The 23,909-nt window shown below is 43.3% G+C and overlaps 1 long non-coding RNA gene across 1 annotated transcript in view; it reads left to right on the plus strand.

Annotated features, from left to right (window-relative positions):
• The window catches only part of LOC141966001 (uncharacterized), a 59,202-nt gene that overhangs the window by 14,527 nt on the left and 20,766 nt on the right, over window positions 1-23,909 (plus strand). Inside the window, exon 3 of the long non-coding RNA XR_012634532.1 lies at window positions 2,353-2,484. This is a non-coding gene — a long non-coding RNA (uncharacterized LOC141966001). The remainder of the gene's footprint in view (window positions 1-2,352; window positions 2,485-23,909) is intronic.

Genomic DNA, 23,909 nt, shown 5'->3' on the forward strand with positions numbered 1-23,909 from the left:
TGTGGGTGGTCCGAATACTCAAAGGAAAGGACTTCTCTAATTACGAAATAATCAATCAGATAAAAACGAAGTACAGGACTCTTCAGTTTTTTCAGATTTTGCAATCATTTCAACAGCTGGACTTTTGAAACTCCCCCTGATGATGGTTCTACTGAAAAATGGTGTTTGTTTTGTTTTGTTTTGTTTTGTTTTAAATCTTCTGCCAAATTGTTTTGATCTTAAACTTTTATGGGTCTCCAAGAAGTCAGGAGGGACCAGCAACTGTGATTTGGAAGTGTGACTTGGAAAATGTTCAATGTTCAATCCTAATTGTATAAAGCTAGGGCAGAGTGGAAAGGTGTAGACATTAGTTTTTCAATTGAATTATAACTCATCAGTCAACTCAGTAGTGACCTTGCAAGCTTGGTAAGAAACTCTTTTAGGGGATGCAAGCCTTCGTTAATGTTTGTTAATGTAAATGAGGCAAATGATTGTGTAGATTTCTCTCTGGATTTCGCAGCTTGGGCTCACAATTGACCTGATCAGCACTGAAATGTTATCTGAATTATGCTAGTCATGGGGTACGATTCTTGGGATGTTGTAACTATGCTTGTAAACACGGTTACATTGTTAAGAAAAAAGGTTTTCTTATTATAAGTTTATTTTGGGTGCTGGTCTAAGCTCATCTCATGTACAGTATTGTTTTATAGGTATATCTTTCAAGTAGAGACAAGGTCTTAAAAGTCACTAACAATGAAACAGGGTGAGGTGGTTGACTCATGCGGGCAAAATCTTGCATCTTATCTAATCCTGCCTGGTGAGTGTTGCTAAGGACTCCAGCAGTGCCACACACATAATGCTGGGCAGGGGCCGGGGAGTGTCTCTAAGTGCTCGGTAAAAGCCTGCTTAACTTGTGAGTGTTGGAGGGACAACTGAGCTGGAATTGTCATTTAGTGCAAGGTCACTTGGAATTTACTGAAAAGTAGTAGGTGAACAAGTGCAGTGGCTCAGAACTGACTGCTGGAGCATACGGTTTGTTTTAAGCTTGATAACCAGCTTTGCTTTGTGGAAGTTAAGTACAGCTTCTGCAGCTGGACACTCAGATGCTCAGGGGATATTCTCATAGGGAGGGAACATGCAAACGTTTAAAAAAAAAAAACGGTTCGTGAACCTCCACTCTGTTGCTGAAGTCTGTCACAACAGCTAGGATGGCGACATCACTGGCTAGAATGAGAAAACTTTTACATGCCTGTGTAGCTGTATACACGAGGAATAGGTATGGTTATGTTCAGATAACCAAAACTGCTCAATATCTAATAGTGCCCATTGCCGTTGGAACAGGTTAGCCAGTTTTGAGTTGCTCAGGACAGTGATACCAACACACAGCCTGCCTGCCCCAGGTTCGCAGCCTTACAAAGGGCTGTGCTCTCTACACCCCGCTGTTCACTCTAAATACGGGATTTGCTTGGGTTGTACCAGCCGCTGCAAGCACAATTACTGGGAATGGGAATGGCAGTCTTAAACACAGCATGTGCTGAAAACGTTTCTCTTTGCAGAATATTTAGCAGGAGAATTTCATTGCAAGTTTTTTTCAGGTAAAAATCAGTTGCTGTGTTTACAGCTGATACCCAAATTTTCCAATTAAGAGCAATAACTTCTCTTATAATTAATGTGTTTAACACCATGCTAATTTCTCAAATAGTTGACATGATCTTCTCTGAAACCTTACAAGCCAATCATGCTTATAACAAACAACGGAGATTGGCTGGTGTTTTATATAGTCTACTTAAGGTCATTGTTACGCTCGAATAGTTTGGTTTGGTTTTTAAAACACATTACACAAGCTGGAAGGAAACATAGGGGCTCATTTCTATAATTGTTGACTGTTCATTTCAACAGCATCACACTGGCACATAAGCCAGCTCTAGGAGCAAAATATGCTTTAAATAATCAGTCAATTGGAAATTGCTAATTGGTATCTGAAGTAACAGAATCTATCAAATAAAAATTGCCTTTTGAGGTGGACAGCTGGGGTAAGTGGGACATAAAAAGGAGGGAGGGAACTCAGTAACCTGGGAAAGGTTTTCTTCTGGGAGTTGAATGAGTCAACAAAGTCATACTCTTGTGAAAATGATGGAGTGCAATGCTGAATACCAAAATGCACTAGGAAGAATGTAGCCTGCTTGATACATACAGCAATCTTTCTGCTATTCTCAGCATTGGAAAAACCTTAGCTGAACTTCTCTGGTGTTGCAGTTCAAGAGGATGTGGACCAGTTGGAATGAGCCCAAAGAAGAGCATTGAGCCTAATTAGAGGTCTCAGACATGATCAAGGAGCTAAGAGCTAATCAAGTTATGTGGTTCAACTTTCAGAATAGAAGACTGGGCAATGCAGGGATAATCCTCAAGTATGCAGGAGGTAAAATCAAGCTGTAAAAAGGACAGATGCGGGAGATATGGACACGCACACGACCAATATGATCAAGCAATGCCAATTTATTGAAGGTAAGCAAGCCCTTTTATAGGTTTCTCCTGCGCACGCGAACGGTACGTGGTGCAATCCTTATGACTGGACAGTTAGCTTTGTCCACGCGCTTCAAGCCTTCTCACGATTGGATCACTCAAATGTCTATCTCCGCCCAACCCATCTCCTGGAGTTGGTTGCTGAGTTCTTTGTTCTATGTCCTTGCCGAGCGTGCACGTGTGTAGGATTGCTCACATGTCCATTATCTCCCAACAGACAGAAGTAGTCTTTCCTAAAAGCCCGTGTTTTATTTGATCAGAAGTTTTGATCTTATGCTACAGGAGGCAAGATGCAGGTCAAACAATAGGGAAAAGCTCTCTAACTGTGAGGACAATGAAATATTGGAGTTTCTGTCTTCAGAGGTCTTTAAAAACACGTTAGACACACATCTGTCAAATGACATAGGTATAGAGGATCCTGCCTGGGGCAGGGGGATAAGTCAGATGACTTCATAAGGTGTTTCTTTCCCTGTTTTTCCGTGATTCCACATTGAGGCTTTGCTCATTGTGCATGTTTGGATTTGATCCATTAGTCTAGTCTGAGTGTCACATTCCAGGATAGGATTTTAAAAAGAACTTTGAAAAAATTTAGTGTGATTTGAGTGCCTACCTCCCTTTTTATCCTTCTGAAAATCCTAGCCTGTAAAAGTATTCTTCATCTAGACAAAGCCAGATAATTTTCTGTATGTTGATATTTAAATGTTCTGGCTAAATCTGTGTTTCCCTGAAATGTTTCTGCTTGCTCCAACATGCCCTTGTATGTTAAATTGCTATTTTTCTGGATGAATCATGCTGAGAACATTCAACATATCAAGCTGGGTATAAAAATGTGCAGTCAGAATGTGAACTAATCAACAGCAGCTTTTGTATTTCTTCTTTACATGCAAACCGGACCATTTCCAGATCTCTTCACTGGCTCTGGGTAACCCAAATATCTGACTGAACAATAAACTGACCCAACCAGCAGACAGCCCCATGGGAAGCAGAGGTTTGGCAAAGACTGACTGATCTAGCATAAAAACAGAACAGAACATATTTTAAATGAATAAACAACATTATGAAATTCTATTGACTCTTTCGTATAAGCTGTGCATACCGTCTGCCCTTTTTACTTCATTCATGCTCTCTATCATCTACATCTTTGCACCTCCCTGTTGGCTACTACAACTGTTTTTTCTGGTGCCCTTTTATGTCCCATCATTACTTGTCTTGTCCCTTGTTGCTCCCCTGATTTCTCCAAAGAGTCTTTTCCATTGCCCTTCTTGTTTTACGTCAAGAATGAGGAGCAAGTTATATTGGGGCTAAGTAGTCAAGAAACTACACCAGAATGTGAGCCAAAAAACTCCACAACTGAAATTTTGCCTGTCCTCTGCATAACGACCAAGGAGTAGGGCATTAATCCAGGAGCCTGGTGCGTTACTTCTCAGACTAAGGGACTTAAATTCACATTACTCAGAAGTGTATTTTCTACACAAAAAAAAAAGAAAGAGGGAGTAAAGTTGTTCCTCAACCCTTCTCAAAATGGGTCACACTTTAGAGAGGACATGCCTAGAGCCACAGAAGAAACAGGTACAAGCATGAGTCTGTTGCCCTGCGAGAAAAGGATGTTAAGGCAGGAGAGTGCTTTCCTGCAGCTCGGCCATTGAAGTACTTGCCAGGGAGCAGCAGGGTTGAACCACAGAGGACCCATAACTTTGGTTTTCCACAACCTGAAGGAATATGAGAACCATCAGCCCATCATATGAACCACATTTAAAAAAAAACAAAACAAAGCAAAAATTAATGGGTCAACTCCATGAACATTTCAGAGCAGAAAGCCACTCTGAGCTTGTGATGGTCTGGGTCTCACACCTAGATGACTTACGGCTTTCAGTCTGGGAAAGATTATTTCAGAGACATTTCCCTCTTCTGCGTTTCCTGCTTGCTAGTTTAGTGCCCTCCACATGCCCTTCTTGCCCTGGTTCAAGAGAATTTAATTGCAGGTATCTCTCTGCATTTACTACATAAGGGAAATTTGGGGAATGCCTTAAGACCGTGTAGCCCTGGGGGTAGGTGTACTTTGCTAAGATCTGTCCTTCAGAAGATCCTTTGCAAACTGGTGCCCAAACTGTGACTTTCAGTGCTCTGTGCTTCTATAAGGCTGGTTTGCTTGCTTTTATCCAGTGCTTTGCAGACCTCCCTGTGCTGTAAATGCTTCCCTTTCCTCTTTTATCATGCCTTACTCCTTGCTTGCAACAGCTTCCTGCTTCCTTATCAGTTATTATTCTTTTTCCTGTTCGTTGCTTATATATTCCCCTGTGGGGGGTTCTGGCAAAAGACATTTTGAAGCTCAGAGATGGGCTTATCAGTGCCCATGTGGTGTTCAGGCACCTTGCACCTCGCTTAGCCTTCGCATCCAGAGAGCATGGGGCAGTGCCTCTCTTGCTCTTTCAGGGCTTGGGACGAGTCATTCCTCCATCCCTTGCCCAACGCTTCCTCCAGACCGGCCAGCCTCACACATGCTTGCTTTTTGCCCACTTGTTTTTTCCTTAAGCCTCTGCACTCCCGGGGCTCTATGTCAGCATTGTTGGTATCTGTGACTAAGCGTCAGGCCCCGTTTGATCACGGTGAGGCAAGCAGATATAACTAGCTGCCTAACCACAGCTGGTCTGCCCAAACACAAGGGCTGAGCTGGGAGCCTGGCCGGCTGCCCATCGATGACTGACCCGAACCCCACCAGCTGCTTGGGGCTGTTGGGTGGTGCTTTGAACCCTGACCGTGGAGGACTGCCCGGGTCCTGCTTCCTGATGGTTCTTGCTCCAGCTTGTCCTATGCACATAGCACAGGATCCCTGGCTTCAGACAGCACTCCTGTCTTCCACCAGCCTCCTGTCCTTCCTCCAGCCCTAGCCTGCTCTAACCTTAACATAGGTTCTGGACACAGATGACACCCAACTACCTACAGTATGGTTAAGCTCTCTTGATGTTCAGCACGGAGACATTTTTTTAAAGAGTGAATGTCCCTGGCACTGTGACATGCCAGAAGACATTCTGGTGTGTGCTCCTCCTCTGCCAGCAACGCAGAAGCAAAGCCCCTTGGGAGCTGTGACTGTCTTCATCTTTGCAGCACTCGGTATCGACATCAGAGGCATGACCTATGCTAAAGCTGGTATGAAAAATATTTGTCTGTCTTTTCAAATTAAGTGGCTTTGGCCTGTTTTCCATTGCAGCAGCAGTGTGTGGCACTGGCACAGGCGGTCCTGCTGCTCCCCTGTGGGAGTGGAGCCTTTGCCGTCACCCCAAAAGCAGCCACCACGCTGCCAGTGCTCCCACCCATGTGGTCTCCAGAACCCAGCTGAGGGAACCACCAGGCTCTGCAAGGTTGTCAGCACTTGCCAGAACAGTCTCTTGGCAGCTGGTGTCTAGATGAGGGCACCTGTGGCTGTGGCACATCCACAAGGTGACATTTCCGAGTCTTGAAGCCAAGGTCACTGTTTGGTCCCTGGGTAGTACTGGACTGCTACACTTAAAGACAGATCCTGGAGACACCAGTCTCACCCCTTAGCCTCAGTTCTCGTGAGTGAAACGTCTGTTTAGCCTGATACTAGATATTTCATTATCTTGTTAGTGTTATTTTTCCTTTTTAAATAACTCTCAATTTTAAAATTTAAATTCATTCAAACCTGCATTTTCAGAATGACATGTCCTAATGTTTCAGGACAAAATGTTGTGACTTCCATGGTGAAATTATTTCTCAAAAATGGTGTATTCATGAAGGATTTTCCTCCCTCAAAACTTGTTGTTAAATATCTTTCTTTCTTAACACTTCTCCCTCTATACTGCTGGGTACACAAGCTAGACAAGGTCAGGCTTTAAGTCTGGGTGGATTCTGGTGTCTTCACTTCTGCGGATGTTTGCCTAAATCAGGCTGTAAGCAATTCAAGAAAAGCAGCTGTCTTTGTGAAGCACAGTGTGTCTTCATCTGTTCCTTGACCCACAGCCTTTCAGAATATAGCTCCTTTCTCATATTTCTTTGGGTGTCTTCCAGCCCTACTGTATTTTCCATTTCATCTCCTTCAGCAGTGTGACTAAGCACCTCTTGAGGGTTAGTCTATGACATGGTCAGTTCATTTGAGTTGATGATTTCTGGGAGTTATACAGCTGGACTCGTCTTTTTAAGTTTCCCTTTACCCCATAATTTTTTTCTCTTGGAATGGCTCAAGGAAATGCACACAAACTAAAATCTGCATGTGGTTTTACTTGGAAGACTTTAACGAGAGATGTTGAGCTATGTGTTTCTAGTCTGTTTCTACAAAAAGAAAATTATTCTGAATTCTGTACAGAACTTCCCTTACATATGCAAAAGTGAAGATATTGGGCAATTGCTGTTTCAGCTAGAAGGGAGTATGTTCTGAGCAGTTCCGAGGCATCACATTTATGAACTTTCCTCTTTCTGCCATCCAGATTCTCTTTTAATGAAGGAATGACCTTGGTGGTCATCCTTTCCTAAGGTGCGTTTTCTCCCAGAAGCTACCCCTGTGTTCTGTTCCAGGCTTCCAAGGCACATTAAAAAACATCCATTGCTGCGTAGACTGATGCAGCTGTTAGGATTTTTGCCATGATTAAAGTTGTTAAGATTGACAGACTGGATTTAAGGGAAAGTGTCTGGGTTAAAGTGCAGGCCAGACTACTAGTAAAAAGAAAAAAAAAAAAAAGTAGAGTGAAGGCAGGTTGACTGCTGGAGGTTTAGTCCTCTGCTGCCTCAACTTGGGCTGGACAGTTCAGGCAAGTCTAACTTTGATCTTGGACTCTCATGGTTGCTAAGATTTACTCACATACTGATGTCAATAGGATTATGTGTCAGGTTAAATTAGATAAGTAAATGTTTGCTAAATTGTAGCTTTGGACTATACACACTGCTGGAGAGCACATGAACAATATTGTTGTGGGTAGCTGAAGTCACAACTCTGAGTCACACCACTCGATGCAATAGAAGGAGCATCTGTTGATAGAAGGTGCTCTAATGTGGAATAAGATAAACACAAAAGTCTAGTTTCTCATCTCCTCAGCGTATCCAGGCCCATTTGCTTCTAATTAAACCGATTTTTCTTCACACAGCTGCAATGTCCAATCACAGTTCCCCGGGGCACCTGGATGCTAACACCCCTCATGTGTGCTGGCGTCTCCCTGACAAAACTCAGGGCAGCAGCGTGGTTGTTTGGTAACTCTCAACTCTGTGGCCAGGGAAATCACAGCCTTCCTTTCATCAGGAAGTACTTTCCTTATCTGTGTCTATAAATCCGAGAACTTTAAGTGGTTGCTCCATGTGTTTCTTAATTGATCAAGTTTGTGCTGTGCTGTGAATCTGAAGGAAAATTTGCCAACTGCTTTTGGTTTTTGGTCTGCCAACAAAGACACTCAGAGAGCTTGGCTACTCCTGTCATAGTTAATGGAGAAAGATCCTGCTTATTTAAAGCCAGCATGAAATGCTTGTTGGCTTCAGTGAATGAAGCAAGCTTGTGTATTAAAGGATTTTCCAGGTTGTTCAGGGCCTTCAGAAGCTTTGGTTATAGTATGTAACCGAGTTGGCTTTTAATATAGGCTGCTGTGAGATGAAGGAGAAGATTGAGCAATGGATGAAGTGTGGTTTATTTGTTCTCCCAGAAAGGACTCAAAATAGTCATTTGTGGTTTGGATGTGAAGTGTGAAGAGGTTATCTGGCTGACCTGGGGTCACACGGTGTATCTGCAGTAGGACCAGGAAACACTTGCCTATCTTCCAGTGCGATGCCGCCTCTAGTGATGCACGACACAGCAGTGAACCTTTAAGTGACCTTTATTACAAAACCAAATTCTTATGTACTTCTCCTTTTCCTGAGTTTTTGTAGTTTGTGTACTGTCACCATATTCAGGGGTTATTTACTGCCTCTTAAATTGTGATTCATTAAGGTGGTATTAACTAAGTCAAGAACTACAGAGAACCTCTGCTCAAACTAGCAAATGCTTTTGTTTTGAGTGCGAGTTAACGGAAGCTGTGAGAGACTGTGCTAACAATCTGAGGGTCTGTGGCTTAACCATGGGAGTGTTGTACTGTCTCCTCCTAGGTTTGGTCATTCCTTATTGCTTAAAGGACTGGTAGGAAGCTGAGTTTCTAAAATGAATCAAAATGGCAGGATTGGATAATTGTTATGCACTGATCTGAATGTGACCCACAGGCAATGTCATTTTGTAATGGACGAGAAGCAAAGCTGGTGGAAAGGAAACTGTAGGACAGGCGCAAGAAAGTGGATAATCTTCAGCTGAGCCCGAGAACTGTGTGTCTGTGATACCAAGTCAAATTTCTTCCCTCTTTCAAGTGAACTTTTAGTGTAACATAATCTGAGAAACTTGGCTAAAGGTTCTGCGGTGCACTGTATTGTTGGTCTTGCCTTTGTAGTGCTTTTTTTTTTTTTTTCCAGCTGGGAGGTATAGCACCCTGAACTACAATCTCCACAGGGTACGACAGAACTTAGTGGTAAAAAACAAGTTTTCAGGTGATTTGCACTGATTTTTTATTTTTATTTTTTATAAGACCTCATACATTCAAAATAGGATGCATTTAATTTTCAATGATCGTTAATGCAAAAAGCAGACTTTTGAATCCCTGGTATAAAAGGTATCAAAGTGAGTGTATTCAACAAGAAGTTGAGCACCTTTTTCCTCAGTATGCTTTCAAAATAGCCTAAAATCATAAGAGAGGTCCCTGTAACTTCCCCACAGCAGTCTCGTGAGGATGCAGCCACAGCAGGGGCCGACTGAGGTGTGAGCCCCAAGTTCTTCTGTAATACAGTTATCAGGTTCTGTTTTACTTCATTAACCTTTGACCTCCAAATACCTGGGTTGCAAGTCCCGCTGAGACATGGGAACGTTGTCTGATAACAGAAGAAAGCACAAGGGAAGTTAAAACTGCACTCTGGGTTGTCACCACCTTCTTTGCCAAAGGTGTGTGATGATGGTCAAGGGACAGACGTTGAAAACACTGTAAGGATTTTTTCCAAGGAAAAGCTGAGCATGAGAATAAGGGGGATGTGTCTCGAGATCAATTTTGCTTTGCATATGTTAGCAGTTAGAGAGGATGGAAGTTGGAAATGAGACTCTTTGGCTGTCTAGGTATCTGAGGAAATCTACACTATTTTTTTGAGCTATGCTTTTGGTAAGATGCTGTTGTCGGGGAAAATTCAGACCTTTTTTTGTTGCAATGCAATGTTGAAATACACACAAAACTGCTGTTACGGTAAGCCAGCAAAGTAGCGGTATCTCCATCACGAATCTCAGTTCTCCAATAATGGTCCCTTTTAGCTTTCTCTCTTCCCCTTCCCCTTCGTGTTTGGGGATGTGGTTACCCCTCACCTCTGCATTACTAGTTTTGTCCTACTGCACTGGGGCAGCTGGAGGGGGCAATTCAACTGAGTTTACCACCTACCAGCGCAACTATCTCAGGTCAGGGGATCCCCAGGCAGGATGGAGCAAACATGGCAGCTCTGTGCTATGTGATCTTCATCACTTATTTTGGATAATGGGGACATGTCCAGCGCTCCACTTATTCTGGATAATTGTAGAGTCTCCTTGGGCCCTATGACATGTGGTATAGTGTGGATTGATCTATGGACTGGCCTTTTTCATGCTGGCTGCTGAATCTGTGCCTGAAAGCAACCAAGACTGGGAATCTCAGTTGAAATCCAATATTTGGGTCATTGGGAGATACTGTCTTCTGATTTTTATAAGCTTTGTTTAATAATTTGTATCCCTCCAATATCATTGAAGTGAGAACATGGATCTGGGTAATCTATTTCCCAGGATTTTTCTTAAGTAGTCAGAACTGAAGTAATACTTTCCAGAAAGCATCAATACTCTGTAGTGGCTGTTTTGGAGAGGATGTGTCAAGCAGAAATCTTCAGAACTACTTTCATGTTACTACTCTTTCATCAAAGCTTCTCATTATCCTACTATTCAGATTAACATGCCGTCGACCTAATTTTCTTCTATCTTTTTAAATGTTGTTGCATTTCAGCCTGGAATTAATGCACAGTGTCGCTAAAACTCTCGTAATTTGTATTCTGTTTGACAGAGCAGCTCTGATTTTTGGGTGAAGATGTTCTTGCAGTTATGTCAAGCTCTGTAAATAGTTTATAGCAATCGCAAAAGAAGTGAGATTTGAGAGACCAGATTAAACGCCAGAAGCTGCAGCTAAAACTCACTGAAGTTAAGGGGAGGCTTTCTGGTAACCCATTAATCTCTGCATCTGCCCCAGTGTACGTGGGAGTTTGGAGTTGGGAGAATGGTGCGTGCTCTATGTCAGGAATGAAGAGCATTCGGTCTTTACAATGTCTTTAACCTCCTCCACATGCAGGAATGAGAGCCGTAGTACCTTGTCCCCTATCTTATGTGTTTGTTCCTTACTTGTTACTGTGTCAATTGTCAGCACTGGCTAGTCTGGCTCATGTTTTAGATGGCCTCTTGACCTTTGACTGTTTAGTTGACATATCTGCAAATATGATGCTTTTGGTAGAGTTTCTCATACTTGAAACAGAAGGAAAACTTGGGGACTGAATGCAAGGCATTGGAATTCATTTCAATTTTTTTCTTAATCAAATATTCTTTTTATAATATATGAAAATGAATAAAAATATATATTTAAGCTTTAGCTCTTGGACGAACCTGACCAGGAAACCTGTAGTAAAGATTTCATGAGAATAAGTTGATGAAATTGTGTTCTTATAATCTTTCTTTAGGACTAAACTAATTTCTAGATTTTTGTTTGTCTGGGTAGGGATTGATAATTCCCTTTATTTAGAGGTGAGTGTGTAACGTTGCCTTTCAATTGTAACCACATCTGCAGCTCTGAGATAGCATGTTCTCCTCCAAGTCACAAGGAATTAATTGTTTAACAGCTGCTAGTTCTTCACTTACTAACTGGAATATTTTAGATGAAGATCTTCAATATTTTGTTCTGGATTGCTTAGCTAAATTTTTGTACTTGGTCAAGCTCCTGTCCTGAAGTCAACTGTGTTCCATTCAGCATGGCAGTTTCTAGGACAGTGTTAGAAAAGAAAAAAAACTTTAAAGGTATTGCTAACTTTTTTGAGGCATACAACATTCAGGTCTGTTGAGGGTATTTTAGCACTGAGGGTTGTCTTTCAGGGCTATAAAACATTTAAAATTCTTTATTTGGTGCTATGTGCAGTAACCGATGTATGTGCATTTCGAAGGCAGGAGGAGGGAAAAGCTCGTTATGCTCTTATCTGGGATAGAAAAAATATACGAGCTTTCACTCTTCCTTGGATGCACTGAAGCATTTGGGGTTAAAATGTTCTAGGCAGCTGCTAGAGAAGCTTTCTTCACCATGCCCCACCACTCTATGTATATATGAGGCTGAATATAAAGCTGGTTATTCATAATAGGCATTCAGTCTCTTAAATATTTCCCTTTTAATCAAGACCACAAAGTATTTATTATATTCACACACAGATGTAACAGTGAGGAGACCTGGCTAACTCTTTGAAATGAAGGGGCATTAATGCTATTGCGTGGTGAGATGGGAGATAGTCATGGTTTGGAATGATAGAGGCCAGATGGGAGATCAGCAAGGTATGTTTGATTTTAAAGGATGGGCAGAGCGATGGCAGGACAATGTACAGCAGCCAGTGTAAGGAGAGGCACAGGCTGCTAACAAACACGTGAAACTCAGTGCAGTGATGTGGAGCTGCACTGCTCATTTCACACGTCCTCGCTCTCACACCTAGCTGCAGAAAGTCCAGGCCCGCCTGAGGTGCCAACACACCAGTTTTATATCTTCAAATGATATGCAAGTGTCTTCCTTCTATATATACACTGGGTGAAACCAGCTAAGCTTATTTATAGTTGATTTCCTTCCCCCTCCTAGCCCCACTTCATTTTTATCCTTACCAAACTTGCACCTTTTCAAGACTTCCATGAATCTTGCGTGCAAATAAAAAATTGCTTGAGAAAGGAAACGCTTTGCCCTGCAACCCGTGGTCTTACTGTTAAGTGTACTTGGTTTGGTGAGATCCTTGGAGCAGGGACAGTCCCAATTTTTGACTGTGCCACTAGTGTTTCTATCATGCTAAATGTAATCCTGGTATATTAAAGGACCTGCTTCTCTGCTTTGAGCCTGAAAAAAAATTCTAATAATAAATCGGTCTTCAGAGAGGTGACACTGGCTTGAGTAACTCATACAAAAATCCAGTTTCTGCTGCTCCTTTAAATGCGGGAGCTCTGGTGATGTGAACTGTACAGAGGCTTATCTGAACTTTCCCCAGTGGAAAAAATGCATTAGTTTAATCCTGGTTAATAAAATGTATGATGGAGATGTTCAACAGCACTATTGACTTGGGTTGCATCTAAGGGAATAAAACTGCATTCGAGTGGTAGGATTGTGCAGCTGCTGGGGCAGAGCTTCAGGAATACAAATGCCAAAGGACCGACCCCATCTCCCCCCAGGACAGGGCGAAATGCTGCTCCCCAGTTGCGCTTGGCCCTGTGCCTCTTGAGCCCATGTCTAGTTTTAAGCTGTTGAATAAGCCTCCCGACTTCAGCAATGTTTTTCTGAGCACGCGAATGCATGCTCAAATACCTTGATGCAGAAGAGTCCTGACATCCTTGGGAGCTCCCGTGGGGAAAATGCCAAAGAGCGCATGCACGTGTGCGTTAGCATTGCATGGGGGAAGGCAGACCAACACAGACCCACCGTGCACTTTCCTGCAGCAACTCTGCTGCTTGCAAACTGCAACGGGGAAGTTTTGTAAGGGCAATGAATGCCCTCCAGTGGCAGAAAATAGGGAAATAGATTGGCTCGGTTTGTTTTCCATAATTGTGGTGGAATCGGAATATGTAGTTCAATTTCAAGTTATAGATTGTGTCCACTTGCGGTGCACCGGTGTGGTATTAGTGGGCATCCTTGTCTCTGGCCTTGCAGTTCACAACAGCATGCAACAAAAAGCTAAACCTCGCTTGAAATCTTTAGCAATAGTTACTTTTATTTAAGGCAATGGACCTTGGGGTACTCTTACTAATAAACCTGTGTTGGTGAAGGTCTTGTAATTGGACTGAGTGTCATGAGTTATCTGTTGATACACTTGGGCTTGATGTAACAGAAGGGGGGGGGCATGCAGCATGCTGCAGCTGCCAGGTGGAGATGGGGAGAATGGGAAATGTGGGGTCTGAATGTGTGAATCTCATGCACAGAGAGGTTTTATGCGAGTGGTGAGGGTTTTTCTGTGCTGTTCCTGGTTTTGTTTTTTAAGCAATGCTGTCATCATGTGTCCAGATGTATTTGTGGGTGAGAGATTAAGCTATTTCCTACCGGTTTATAATGTGAAAGCATCCTTTAGAGAGCACCAAATATGCTGTAGCATGTTTCTATGTTTGTCATGGAGTAATCCTCTCATAATAAAGAGGGATGGAAATGTGCTTGCTCACTCTACTTTCAAAATTCAGAACAGGTTTATAAACGAACAAGAAGCTTTTATAACCATAAGCCAAACCCCCAAGAAGGGCTTGAATCCCATCACAGCTCTGACCCCGATGTTCCTGTTGGCTGCAGTGGCTTCACCAGCCTGCAGATCCCCACTGGGGTCCCACCACTGTGGAACTGCAGGGCCAAGGAGTCAGATTTACGTCAAAATGTCCATAACGCTTCAGTGCTCTCTTAGGACAAACCGTCATCTGGAGGTTCCTTAGAGAAAGCAAACCTATAATCTGTTAGCTCCGTTGTTCCCGTGTCCTACGTTCATGTATGGGAACATATCAATCTGATCACACTGGGTTTTGGTGGTGTCTTTTTCTTGTTCCAGTTTTTAGCTTGTTTTTATAGCCAGGCATCCGGTGCACAGCCTACTGCCTGTATAGCCCAATAGCCTGGAGGCAGAAAATGGGCCTTGAGGACCGAGTCCTGCTCAGCATATTTTCACTCTGAGTTGCCCCGGAATTTAAACATCTGGAAATCACATTACCATGAGCATCTTTAAAAACAGAATTAAGGAGTGTGGTTTTTCAGTTTGTTTTTTTTTTTTTTTTTTTGTTTTGTTTTTTGTTTTTTGTTTTTTTTTTTCTCTGTGGAGCGCAGTCCTTACAAATATTCTGGAAATATTGACCTCAGAAAGGGCTGATGCTGATGTGTCTTTTCTCTCTGGTTGCCCTCTGCCATGCCCGGTCTGGCCCCGTGCTTGATTGCTCTGTGGTGGTCTTGACCAAGACCTTTTCAGTTGTCTTTGATAACTTTACCTTGTTATTTGCAACACTTAGAGTAAGTCTTCACTCAAAACAAAAGATGATACCCTGACCTCTAAAGTAATATTTTGGGCTGATACGGTGGCTGCCCTTTTGGAAAAGAGATCAAGCTGCACTGTGTGTACTACATGAGTATCAGCACAGGTAAAAGAAGTAATTTGTACTCTAAATGACCCTCTATGTTGTTTCTGCAAATACTGCTTTTCCAGAAAGAATTTTCTGGATTCATCATCGTTTGGTGATGGCCCAGGAAAGAGTGAGATCAGAAACTGATGCAAGCGTTAGTGCAAGACACATGAGTCTATTGGAAGCTGTGGCTGGCTTGCTGTACAAGCTTAGTACATGTTATTTAGTGTTTCCCACATCTCCTGGGGTGCCTCCCTACAACCAGCTACGCAGGGGTTTAGTATTTAACCATGTGTCACTCATGAGGATTACATTTAAAATATCTATAGGAAAGTGACTAATAGGGTTTGTATTATTTATGTTAGCTCTTAAGTGCACTAAGATGTCTGCTTTCCTTCCTGATTTTGGCAGATCATTGATTTTACACTTTGTATATTTTGCTCAGTTCAACAAGTAATATCAAAAGGCTTTTTTTTTTTCTTTTATTCTAGGAAATGCACTAATTTATTGGATTACAGAATTACGAGAGATATTAATTAAAAGAAATAGTTATCCTTCTTTTGATTTAAATGACAGCAAAGTTGATAAAGATATTGAGCTGTATAGACTTAATCAGAGTAAGAAGATTCTTTTTTTCTAAAATATATTACTTTTTTTTTCTTTGAGGCTAGTATTATGAATTTTTATAACACACGCATAAATGTATATGAAGACAAATAATATTACTAGCAATTCAAGAGCAGAAGAGATCCTCAGTTAAAGAAAAACATATTTTTCTGCTTGCTTCAGATTGGTTTCCAAAGGCAATTTCTACCTTGATCCAAATTATATTTGTCTTCTGTGGAAGGCTGTCACATTAGAAGTCATAAGCAATGATGTTCTTCACAGGATGCTCTGACGGAGCCAATTTCATGCATCTAGGTTGCAGCTGAATGTTAAGTTTCCAGTTTTCAAACTCAAGTTATAACAGCATGTTCATTCTGCACAACTCAAATAATACAAGTGCCCAAGAAGTAATTTCTGTTGACTTTCCTGTTGAAAACTCATGTTCTCAAACTTCATCAGTCAATATTGCTTTGTGTGCTTGGGCACGTTTGTGTGTATTGACAGGGTGTCGGGCTGAGGGAAAAACGTGAGCTTGTGTTGACACAGCGTTACTTGGAGGAAAAGGTACATATCTGCTGGGAGAGTCATGTTTAACAAGAGGAGTGGTGTTCGACAGCATTACTCATTTGAAATCAAGCACTGCAGTTAATTTGTTCAAACAGCCTCATGTGAAGTCTTGCTGAGCCGTCAACCCTGGTCTGGCTTGGGTGAAGCAGTAAAAGTAGGAAAACCAGGAATCTTTGCCTTGTTTGGTCCCAGTAACCCTGTTGAAGGCCTGGCTGTGGCGGAGACATGGTGCAAAGCTTTCAGGCAGTGGCATCCCTCGACGTTGCTTTGTTTTTCCTAGGGAGTGTTCGCACCGCTGCCTCTGCTCCTTGCAGCCCGAGAGGGAGGATGTGGGCTCTGAGCATCAGCTGGACCAAGAGCTGACCACCCTTTGGTTTAACCCTGCTGAGCCCCAGCTTCCTGAGCCAAGGGCTCCTCCTCTAGCACCAGCCTCCTGGTGAGAGGGGTGTTCTCTCTTAGATACACCTATTGCTCCGACAGCAACGCAGACTTGCTGCAGCTGCCCCTGGCCTCAAATATACTGTATGCTTGCGTTTCCTGCAGTGGTGGTCACTGGGATTAGTAAAGTCTAAGCAATTTTTAGTGAGCACTTATCTGCATATCTAGCCAGCTTTTGGGGTCATACTAGTACCCTGATGCCAAAGGTTACGTTGACCCAGAAAGGAACCCGAGTACATCCAAACTCCTCTGTGCTCAGCTCACTGATGTGTTCAAATTAACAGGGCAGCGTCAACGACACTGAATTTTGAACACAGGGTTTTTCATTCCTGGTTTAATGTCTGTGCTTAACACTGTGATAGCCATCTCTCGCACAGTTTCATGGTTTATAATGTTTCCCTTGCCCTTTACTGGCAGTGTTGTGGCACAAGTCCTTGGGTCAGTGTCTGTGGGCAAGAGCATGCAAGGGATCTTGAGTGGCAAGGGGAGACCTTGCTCTTTCAGATCTTTCTTGCTCTTTTTTTTTTTTTTTTTTATGTTCTGAAACATGTTCTGTGAAGGAAGAGAACCCATGAGCTCATGTCACTTCTATATTCAACAACATTTTTAGAGAGTGCACTGTTCCCCTTCCAGAAGGAGCCGTGAGGGATGTGTTTATCAGTGAAAATGGTCGTGCATGGCAGCAAAAAGTCTGAGGTCATCCTGTCTGTCCTTTCCTAAACAAGAGCCTAAAAATATTGCCAAAATCACTCGCTGCAAAACACAGAATGTAGCTCCTTGGCCACATAAAAGCTGACTGGAGCTATGCCTCTGTTCAAAATGCTTTCAGATTTATAGGCCGTGTGCACTAAATGAAAATACTTGGAAGGGAAAAGGAGGCTTTCAGGGATTATTGATTCTTTGCCTTAGTTTGGACAAATAAACCTACGGGTGAAAAGAGAATAGAAATGTGTTTACTCAGATGAGACATTTGATCTGATAGGGAGAGGCAGTTGCAGAGCCAAACTCGCCCTACATGCTGTCGAATCTCCAGGAGATTTGGGCCTCAGGTCACACCCATGAGTCAGTCCACAGCTTCAGTGAAACCTCCTGTAAAAGGTAAAAATATTAGAGAAGACTGTGGTAACACTTGCTAATCCTTAGCCTGTGCTATGGTGATTTTTTTCAAGTTGGGTCCGTGACTTAGAAACCCCTTTTCTAGCCTATGTAAGCCAATGCTAGTACATACCAGGTCACCAGCATCTTCGGCAGCTCTGGGCTTTTGTGTGCCCTGCAGTGGAGATGGGAGCTCTGCGTGGCTGAAAGGCACCAAGAGCAGAGCAACTCCGAGATGGATGACAGAGCTCCCCCCTCTTTTAATGAGAGACAGTGCCTAACAGGGGTTTCTTCTCTCTGCTGGGGAGGGAGCGGCAGGCATGGATGGCACTTTGTCCTAATGCAGCAGGTATGACCAAAAGAGACCCAAAGAGCTTGGCTCTGCAGCAGAAACTCCATCCTTCATCATGATGGGATTGGGTTGACTCCTTCCAACTATAGGTTTCTTAAAATATTAATGACTGAGATTGCCTGCTGTGGGGTAATGGAGTAAAGGAGTTTCTCAGCTTAAACACATCTTGGTTGCTGAGGCTGTGGGCTTTCCCTGGAGCTGCTAGATGGAGGCCCCATCTTCTCAGCTGCAGGTAAAACTGAGCAGGCTGCCTCAGCATAAGGGAAAAGAAACAAAACAAGTACCTGGTCTTTGGCACATGATCCAAACAGGGCATAATTGTCACGGTGTAGCCCCAGTCAGTAACTAAGACCCACGCAGTCGCTCTCTCGCTGCCACCCTTCCCCTCTGCAAGTTCGATGGGGAAGAGAATTGGAAGAGTAAAGGTGAGAAAAATCATGGGTTGAGACAAAGACAGTTTAACAGGTAAAGCAAAAGCCACGTGCACAAGCAAAACAAAACCAGGAATTCATTCACCACTTCCCATGGGCAGGCTCATCCATCTCCAGGACAGCAGGGCTCCATCACACGTAACGGTTATTTGAGAAGACAAATGCCATCACTGTGAACATCCCCCCCTTCCTCCTTCTTCCTCCACGCTCATATGCTGAGCATGATGTTGAATGGCACAGGATACCCCTGGGGTCATCTGGGGTCGGCTGTCCTGGCTGTGTCCCCTCTCAACTCCTTGTGCACCCCTGGCCTCCTTGCTGGGGTGGGTGGGGGATGTCAGACCTTGGCTCTGTGTGAGCGCTGCTCATCAATATCAAAAACATCCCTGCATTACCAACACTGTTTTCAACACAAATCCAAAACACACCCCAGTACTAGCTACGACAAAGAAAAATAACTCTATCCCAGCCAAAACCAGCACAATAATAATAATAATAATAATGAGTCTTGCCCACTGGCACTGGTGGCTTTGGCCCCATGCAGAGGAAGTCCAAGGGCTCTGGTTTGCTCCTTCAGTTTTTTTATGTCTGATGCACTGGTCCCAGGAGGTCTTCAGATGCCTGCTTTGGTGAAACAACTTTTGGCGCTGTGGAGAGTCCTTCCTATCAGCCAAAATAGACAACTCCACTGCATTTTTTTCAGGAAAAACAACAAAGTCGAAGCTACTGCAAGCATGTATATGTCTGAGTGGCTATAGACTTTTCATTTTTCTCCATTTTAAAGCTTTTTTTCCCATGAGGTCATCAATAGCACTTCTTATTCAGGATTTCTACAGTAGGTACGATAGGCTGCTTCTGGGCTGGGCAGCCCTGGTTTCCCTGTGGGATAAGGGGGTGCTCCCACTGCAGGGAGAAGCTGCTGGGACCCACAACCTTTTGCCTGTCATCCCTGTCAGCAAGTGATCCCATGAAGAGCTGGTGGTGCTAATTTGATTAAATATCATAGTGTGATGATTAAATCAATCCATATCCTTTCCTAACCTGGATCTCCACTGTTTCTGGGCTCCTGCAGCTGCTGCAGTAGACCAGACATTGGGAAGATCCTAAACCAGAAACCCTTCTGACTGCAAGGAGAGGTGTGTGGGACAACCTGCTCCTAAGGTGTAGCTCCCTGGGAATGCTCTGATCATTAATTATCCCAAAGTAATTTTGCAGTTTCTCAGGCTTAAACTTGTCCTTGCAATGGCAGCTGATGCTGAGAGACTCACTCGTCTGCAGAAGGCAGGATCCTGTGGGCGCCTGGGCAGCTGCTCGCACAACCCCTCACCCCGCGTGGTGCTCGGCTCCGAGGCTCCGCAGAGGACACGTACCTTGGCAACCAAGATAAGCCATCCCTTCCCCAGCAATACAGCCATAAATGGAAAAACCTGAAGGGAATACGATAAATCTGTCCTAAATTTTGCTTGGTGTTCTGGCCCCCGAGACATCCTGGGTCTGTCTGTGAGCATAGCGCTGGCAAGGCAGGGGGTGGTGAAGGTTTTTCCCCCACCCCATGAACGCTTTGAATAGTAATGTACAAAATGTCAGGGAGGATCACCCAGCTGGGAACGTTAGTATTAAGTGGAAAACTTTCAGGGGGCTTTTCAGCTCCTTGGCACAATAATGTGATAAATCATCCGTAAACTGCTTTTCCAGCAGATGTGGCTGTGCAATGTGCGATGCATCTGACAGCAAACATCTGTCCAGGCTGCAGGAACAACGTGGTCTGGTTTTCCTATCATATCGGTTTACCTTACTCATCTGATGGAAGTGAATTTCCCCTGAACCTTGCTTCCCCTTGGTGCTGTGCTTCCCAGCTGAGCACACCCCGTCCCGTACAGCGGAGCAGGGGTGGTGAGCACGCTGAGGGCCACCGCGACCGCGTCGCTGCTCTGCTGCTGGAAGAGCTGCTGGCTGGGGCTGGCACATGACTTCCAGCCTCGGGGTGTGTGTGGGGGGAGTGTTGAAGATTAAACCTTAGTTATGAGAATTTAATTTGGCTTGATCTGAATTGGGTTGTAGGTTGCATCCGAAAGAGGAACCAGACTTGCTGTCTTCCTCCCGCTGTGCTAGAACGGTAATCTTACCAGCCATACCTATTCTTACTGGACCTTAGCGGACCTCTCACTAGAGGTTGAACTCATTATATTTCCACAAATTTCATCTGAATTCCCATAAAAGTGACTGAACACCTTATACCCAAGGCCCCAGTTTAACCATGGGCATAGTCCTACATATTAGCTTTTGGTCCTCACTTAGTTCCCACACAAAGAAAATGGCTTTGTGTTTCTTTGTGTTTCAGCTTATGTTTATATTGCTGCTGCTATGAGGTTGCAAACGCTGAGTCCAGGGAAAAAAATTCAACCAACCAAGTGGAAATATTCTAGGCCAGTTAAACCCCACGGAATGGGAAAGGAGCTCTTCCTGCAGCAGGTGTAGCTAGAAGCAGATTCTCAAATACACGGGGCTACACCTCTGCTGCATCGTCTTACTCAAAAAGAATTAATCTGACTGAAAAAAAAAAAAAAGCCAGAAGTAAATCCTTAGCTCTGGAGATGAATGAAGTGCACTAGGGGAGCCCCCTGACACCAGTGGTTCTTTTGATAGCTACTCATTATGAAAAAACAATTAACTTATAATTTTTGAATTAATAACAATGGAAATAATGGCAAAGGATAAAAAGTAAATCGTACATAAAGCATATAACTTATAAATAACAACCTCCAGGTTAAAGAATCTGGCTGATTGCATGGTTCTGGGCAAAGGGATGATGTTGCGAGGGCAGGGGAATGATGAAGTCAAGGAGCAGCTGCAAATATAACGCACAAAACTGCCTCCATTTCCTTGGGGTGTGTGCCTGTAAGAGAACTGCTGCCACGTGGCCTTGGGGAAATGCAAAAGGATGAGGAAAGGCTCTTTCTAAACCTTTGCAATTGCCAAAAAAAAAAATAAATCACATGATCTGCCTGTGTCGTGTTTGTTTTTCTTGGCAATCTTGTAGAGGAGCCAAGAAAATGAATGGGTGTAGGATTTTCCTCCTACCTACCCCGGACTTGTGTGTTTGCTTGTCAAAGGGAAAACAACGTTGTGAGGGAGCAGTGTGGGAAAACTTAATTGTGAGCATGGTATTGAAGGCAGCAAAGGACTGGAGAGAGCTATGGACTTGGGTGGTTGGAAGAGAGAGTTGTGTCCTGCTGATTTCCAGACGTGCTCCTCCGTCACAAGCAGCGTTTCAAAGGTATGCTACCGCAGAGCTCGCTGCAGCAGCCTGCTCCTCACTCGCTTCCTTTCAAGGGCATTATATGGCCCTTAGCACATTTTCATAACAACATTCCTGTTTGATTAAAAAAAAAAAAAAAAAAAAAAGCAGGCCGAGATTTCGGAAATCGAGTATGACATACTTTGAAAATTGCTGTATCGTCTCTGTGTCCGTTGCTCTGTGATCTTTGCTGCTTTGAATGCTTCCAAAAATAACTTGAAAGAGATGCGTAGCTTGATTATTGCCAACACAAGTAGTTATTGATTTAAATGACTGCTTGGAAAGAAAGGGCGATAGAGAAACTATGCTCTGCTATCCACATGTTTAGACCTTCTGCCTTATTTTGCTCGAGCTCATGGGGAATGACATGTACCGTGGCATGGCAACAAAGAAAATCCTCTGCCTGCTTTAAAGTTATTGGGCACTTTTACATCTTTAAAAAAAAGCAATTAAAAAGACATAAACATTAGACTATGAATATCTTTTCCCAACTAAACCAGCTCATATCCTACAAAACACCCCAAAAGCAGCTCCTAAAACTTTGGTTGACCAGATGCCCTTGACACAATCTGGAGCAGCCTTGGGGCCGTTCTGAATTGCTGTGGCTCTGCTGAAGATTCTTTTAAGTTGCCGGGGAAAACAGTAGCTGGGTTGTTACTCGAGCTGCCTTTCCTGTTCCCCAGCGCCGTCCCGCAGGATACGTTGCAGGACACTGGGAGATGCACCTCTGCCCTCTCTCGTGCCCCCAGGAGGAGCAGCACCATCCTCTGCCCACACCTCGGTCCTCACAGCACCAGCACCAGGGTGGAAAGGCTGGTTGTGAAATGCCCTCGCTCCCTTCTCTTAGATCTCATCCCATGTCCAACAATGAGAGCTGTTTCAGCCAGAAACACCCCATACAGCTGTCACACCTATGCTTTTGTTAAAGTTTGATACTGTGGCTGTTTTTTAGAGGTGATGTAGCTAGTTCCCTGGTTCTGACCATTTCCTTTTTTAGACTTTAACCAGATGTTGTGTAGAAAAATAGGTTTCTCATGAGCAGTTGCAATTTATTTTTCTTTTTGTTTTGGTGTGGGGTGGGTTTTTTTTTTGTTTGAGTAGGTTTTTTGGTTTTTAAAGGGGATTTTTGTTCTCTTTTTGCATTTCGGTCTTTACCATCTTTTTTATGCTACTGGACTGGCATAACAGGGTGGGAGGATCTTTTGCTATAAGTTTAAGATGGGTGTATAAAATATATTTATTATGTTAACGTTTACCAAAACTGATTTCAAGTTTCCAACATGAAACTTTCAAATATGAACTTGTGCTAACTGAGAGTTAGCTTTGTGAATGTGTAGATTCTCAAAAAACTCATTTGCTTTAGGGAGAATTTGAGACACGATCACTAAGTATTTGTATGATTTGTGTCAGAGAAAAACACAGTACAGAATAAACACATATTTTCCAGGAGTAATATATTGCACCTGTGACGAAAGGCTGCATTTAATTTGCCGTGAATTTACAGAAATTAGAGTTTTAAGCAGCAGTATGTGTTCTATACTCTGTCAACCTGTACAAATAAGTTAGAAAATGAAGGTATTTTAGAGCAAGGAAGAACCAGTTACAAAGTGATTGCTATTTGAGTTAGTACAACTACCACTCCAATTTACAGCAAAACTGAATACAGCGAATAAACCTGGAAGTACCAATGGATTTTGAGCCTAATTGCTAAATGTCTTTTTGCACAGAAATACCTGAAGAGCATTAGGGAGCGGCTAGTGCCTGCATTTCCCACTGCTGTGGAACAGTCTGTTGGCTATAAGGTTTGCTCACCTTTTACCCCACCAGCAAGTCAGTGGGAACTCTGCTTAAAAGATGCTGCCGTGATGTGACCCCGTGACAGCTGCCACGTCTGTTCCAGCCCATCCTGGCCGAGCTGTGCAAGGCAGATGCCCTGTGGTGTGTTAGACAAGACCTGTATAACAAGAGTAAGCTGTTTGGAGCGAGCCCTCTTGACCTTATCATAGCCAGTACAGGCCAAATGCGAAACAGGACTGCATCTGCCTTTCTACCTCTGGGTAACGTGACTTTCCGTGTGTACATATGCACGCAAATAACACTTTAGATACATCAGGACATATATACAGGAATATATTTCAACTTATAAAACTTGGCAGCTAATCCAGCTTTCTTCCCATAAGAAGCATTTGGAAATCTTCCGGACTGGGGTTTACTGTTCACCCAGCCAAA

Source organism: Athene noctua, chromosome 14, assembly GCF_965140245.1.
Source record: "Athene noctua chromosome 14, bAthNoc1.hap1.1, whole genome shotgun sequence".
Lineage (NCBI taxonomy): Eukaryota > Metazoa > Chordata > Aves > Strigiformes > Strigidae > Athene > Athene noctua.